Raw genomic sequence first — 5621 nt, 5'->3', positions numbered from 1 at the left:
CAATGGTTTAATATGTTATCATCTATTTTGAAAGGAGGTAGAGGTACGGGTTCAAATTTTAGAAAGCTCAGTTGTTGATGACAATATGTTTATCCAACGTGGTGCCCCGTCGGAGTGAAATTTCAGTGGTAAGAAACAGTGATATACCTATTTTGGCCGCATTGATGTGTGGCAAGCCGTTAATTTCCTTCCGCTACTTAGCCATGCTTAACATAAGGATAAGTCGAGAAAGCAACAAGAGGAAGTTAATACCTCACTGCCGAATAATCACGGCGATATTGAAGCTTCATGGCGCCATTCCAGCAGGCGCAGTTGGGATGAAGAAGACATTTAAGGAACATAAGTTGGATGAGTTGGGTCCGGGATGGACATATACAAAGGATGAGAGATACCACTACTTAAGGAATGAGAAGGTGAGATGGAAGGTATTGAGAGAAGATGTTATTCTTGAGGCAGTTGAGGCGTTGGAGGAAGAGATTGAGGAACCAAGTGCCACAAAGGAGATGGAGACTAGTGGTGGTGGTAGTAGTTCCCAACATGGGGGTTGGGATTACTCGACTGGATATGCTTCATATGACAACAATTGGGCCCACGTGGGATCACTTAATGATGTGGTGGAAAGGCATAGGCCTTCCACTTATGGCAATTGGTCGGAAGAGTCTCGGGGCTTTATTTGACCACCAAACTTTTATGAGTGCATACCATGAACGAGCTGAAAAGGAGAGGCATGACCGGTTAGAGATGTGGAACCGTGCCCAAGCCTATGGGCGAGAACACGAAATGAACATGTGTTATTTGGATGACAGAAATAGAAGAATGCATGATCAGTGGCATGCTGGTGAACCAGTTGTTCCAAATCCACCAAGTGTGGATTACACATCTCTCCCATCATATGACGGTTCAGTGCGTTATCCCAAGCCACCATTGCATCACTCCATTTGGGTGGACCCAATGAAGTTAATGGCGCCACCACCATCATCGTCTGGGGAAGGTAGTAGCGGAGGCAGTGGAGCATTCAATTTTGTTGAATTTTCGGACTTTATGACCTCCATTTTCGGGCCGCCACAACCACGCTACTATTGATGAGGACTTCGTCATGTCAGGTGCATGTGTTTTGTATATTGTTTATTTTGTGTTTTGGTTTTAGTATTTGGGTGGAAGGGAGGAGGATGAAACATTTGACTTAGTGTTACGGGTCGGAAAAAGGTGGTAATTTGTTTGTTTTTACTTCCTCAAAACCATACATTGGGGACAATGTATCCAAGTGTGGGGATGGGAAATTTTTCATTAAAAATTTAAAAATTTAAAAAAAAGGAAAATTGAAAGAAAAACACCGGAAAGTGGTAAGATAGCAGGGGTAAAGTTTTGGTCCCTTTTAATGGTCATAATTCCCTCAAAGTTAAGTTTGCTTAGTTGTTTTAAAAAAATGAGGTTGAGAAATATTTTAGTCAAAGTTAGCATGCTTTCGGTATAATAACCCGCATAACATATCCATATTCACTTAAGCATTGGGAAAATGGAAAGCGGTGATGGATTGGTTATTCTCCGTTAGAACTTGTGTTATTAATGCATTTCGAGACCTTAGCTTGGCATAAGTGCAAAAGTGATAGAGGCAATTAGGTTTAAGCCTTTTCTGGATGAGTGCGAGTGTGGGTTTTGGGGGTTGGGCCTCATACATTACACATATGGACTTATTCTTCTTATTTAATTAACCCTGATGTATGTTGTGAGACGATCCGGCTTGGTAGGTTTTTCTTCGTAATTGTATTTGTTTTTATATCAATCAATAGAGAGTAGTAGATTTCATATTTATGTGCAAGTTTAAGTTTGAAAAAAAAATGATGAAATATATATATATATATATATATATATATATATATATATATATATATATATATATAAGAGAGAGAAAAAGAAGAAAAAGAATGGGATTCAATATCCAAAGTAATGTGTATCGAGTTTGTGATACAAGTTGGTAGTGTATATAGTAGTTTATTTTATTGATATTTAGTTTTGATGTAACAAGCCGGATCGGATCACGTGAGTCACTTTCAATATTCCCATTCCATACCTTTACACCTGGCCCCATTACAACCTGTTTAAGACCTCTTGATTTGCATTTGTGTTAAAGCATGAATAGGTGGATATTTGACGGTGGCACAAGCGTATGCAAAGAGAATTGAGTATTATTGGAAAATATGGAATGATCACCGATAAGAGGGTTAATGAGTGACGGTGTGTTATGTCTGAATAAAAACCGAAAGCATGTTAAGGTTGACTAAAATTCTATGTTTTAAATATAATACTATGTGATACTAATGCAAACCTCTAATAATGAGGGAATAGGGTATGATTGGGGACCTTGACTGAGCCGAGCTTGTGGTTTGTTTGGTGGTTGTGTTTTGAAAGCAATTGTGGTTTCAAGTGTTGCTTGAGGGCAAACAACGTTTAAGTGTGGGAATGTGACGGGTGGATTGTAGAGCCACCCTTAAGTGTAGTAATTTTAGTTAAATCATGTGCGTTTATGTTTAATTTCAAGGATTTGGATTACTACACTATGTCGTGTGATTGTAGGTATAAGGAGGTAAGGGACAAAACAACAAGATCATAGGCGAAAACGGTGAAGAAAATGGAGCTGGAACGAGAGAGTTATGAAGAAAACAATAAATAGGAACCAGCTCCACCGTGGCCCACGGTGCAAACCGTAGACCACGGTTCAACTGACACAAACATTCCAGAACTCACCGTACCGTAGAAGAAAAAGTGAACCGTAGGGTGGACTGTGGCCCACAGTCTGGGCGTAACTGTCGTTTTGTTTTGGCTTTATTTGGCCGTTTTGGCTATTTTTTCATCTATCTTTCAATCATAAACAATTGGGGATGATTTTGGGGAGTCTAGAACATTATCTTTAGTGTTGGTAAACATTATTTGATGCTTTTGATTCGTTTGATGAAGACATTAGATGCTATAATGATCAACAAAGCCATGAGTGGCTAATTTCCTTGGTGTTTCTCTTGGATGTAAGGTTAATTACAATGCACTTATTGTAAATTGTTCTTGACATTGGATTGATTGTCTAATTGTTTATGTTAGTATAGTCATGATGTTTATGTGATTGTTTGTAAATTGTCCATATCGTTTAAACCTAATTGCAATCTATATGTTCTTGGTGTCGTTGACAATTGAGATTTAGTGGAAGGAATTAAGGTTACACATATTGATTGATTACCAAGTAACAACCTCGCGTTCTAGGAATCCGTGTACTTAGTTTTTGATTAATCACAAACAATTATATCTACACAAAACCAAGATAGTATGGTTTATCCATTGAATGTTAACATAAGTGTTGAGTGATAACCCAAACCCCGAGATAAATGCTCATTTAATCAATTGTTTATAACTTTCGTTTAGTTTATTAGTTTATAAAATTAAATCAAAACCAACTTGAGAATTACTTTTGTCATTTATTTTTATATATTAGTTAATTGTTGAGCTACTTTATTAACACATATTCCACAAACTTCTCGTGTTCGATACCCACTTACTGCTATCTAGTTAGTTGTATTTGGTTTATTTTTGGGTAAGTCTTCGACCTCACGTCAATATCCTACTACTGCTGATGCTCTTACCATTTCACTCATTTCCCTCGTTCTCTTTTCGTAAATGTGTCTTTTGGTTGATTATTCTACCTTTTTTTAGCGTATGTCAACCTATGAAAACAGAAAATACTTGGTAACTAACTCACCTACAAAAATTTGAAAAAGGTTATTGTTTTAGGTATTTCTTTCAACTTGAGCTTTAAAAAGAGAGATAAGGTGTTCGCGTATGATAGTTAATTTTTATTAACGTAAATACAAAACCCTAAATATTTGTTAACTAGGTGTAAACCTCCCGCCTTGCGGTAGTAACGCAACGCTGTAAATTCAATCAACCTATCTTCTCCATATTGAATCAACATCTGATAGATTATCTAATCCCAAAACCCGCGTGAATTCAGTCGGTAACAGTGACTTAGAAATGGCAACGACACTAAATCGAAAAATTAAATCCATGAACGTCCAACATAGCATTGATACACATACAACTTATATATTATAATCAAAGAGAGACAAACAGGATTGGTATCGGTTGAATTCGTTATGGTATTGGCACAAAACCAAAAAAATAAATTAGTAAACACTCTGAAAACTCATAAAACTAGGACGTTGCGCCCGCGACACGTTGCGAATCGAACAGTACCGGTTACATTCATTATGGTACCATAACTAAAATTCGCTAATGCCCAAACAAATTAACATTTTAAAATGGGAAACAAAAAAAAAACAAACAAATATGTAGCGAAATTCGACAATTTAAAAAATATAACAAAACAAAAACCACATGGCGCGATTATAAATCGGCGTGCATTCGGTCTGTATCAGGTTACGACATCGTAAATTATCAAATACAAATTCGTCAATGTCCAAACGCAATACGCTAGCTTATTTTAAAAAGGTAGCGAAGACAACCGTGTATAATTATCATGGCTCGACGTGAGTGCGACCGGCGTTGACTATGTTGGCACCTAATAAAAAATACACCTTTAATAAGAAATTAAAGTGTAAAAAAAAGAAATAATTATTTTCATAGAAAGTTAAATGTAAAAAAGGAAAAAAAGAAAGACCAGCTACATAAAAAAAGGAAATAATAATTATTTTCATAGAAAGTAATGTGTAAACAAAGAAACAACAAGGTACATAAACAAACAACAAAACGAAATAATTATTTCCATAGCCTAGAATCAAACTCGGGTACACACCGCATTCAATTCAAACGATAAACACACCAACAAAGCAACCGTTCAGCCACAGACAACTTTATTCTTTTTGTTTCACAATTATCTACTAAATATTAAAAACCAAAAAAAAAAAGAAAAAATCAAAAACCAATTTTGTGACACCAAGGTTCTCTTTTACTATGTATTGATGATATGTTTGTCTAAGTTAAGCTCATAAGTCATAATATGTATCTTAATTAACTATGTATTGATGATATGTTTTTCAAGTTAAGCTCATAAGTCATAATATGTATCTTAATTAATTGCCATTGATAAAGAATCAGTACATTACAAAAAAGGTTCTTTATAAAAAAATCTTGGTAGTAGATTAATTAGTACATTTGATTCGTAGAAGTAAAATTCTTTTTTGCGGTTGGCATTCTGCTAGCCCATGTGGGTGCATTCATATGCAATGCCTTAATGCCCCATATGACCTTTAAATAAACAAATTTTATCAACATATATACTACAGTACAATATTAACATTCAGATGATGAAGGACACTTAGAATATATATAGAATTAATATTAGTTTTTAAAGGATATCATACATTAATGCATGTTAGTTGATTAATATTCCCTACTAGCTGCATGTTACCATCCGCCAATTTGACATTCGACCTGTACGTACCGCTATGCATACGGACTACTTCTTATAAATTATTACCACTAATAATGCAAACCCTCATTTTGCGCTAGCATACCTGTATCTTATACTTCGTTGGTGCCTATAAGTAACCAAATCTAGAAGCCTTCATGACACCAACTAAATTAACTGTTTGTTTAATCATACGAAAGTACATAAT

This window comes from Bidens hawaiensis, unplaced genomic scaffold, assembly GCF_021521415.1.
Source record: "Bidens hawaiensis isolate Kalapana, Puna unplaced genomic scaffold, B.hawaiensis_p1.1 tig00002438_1, whole genome shotgun sequence".
NCBI lineage: Eukaryota > Viridiplantae > Streptophyta > Magnoliopsida > Asterales > Asteraceae > Bidens > Bidens hawaiensis.
Note: the sequence above shows the minus strand (reverse complement) of the source record.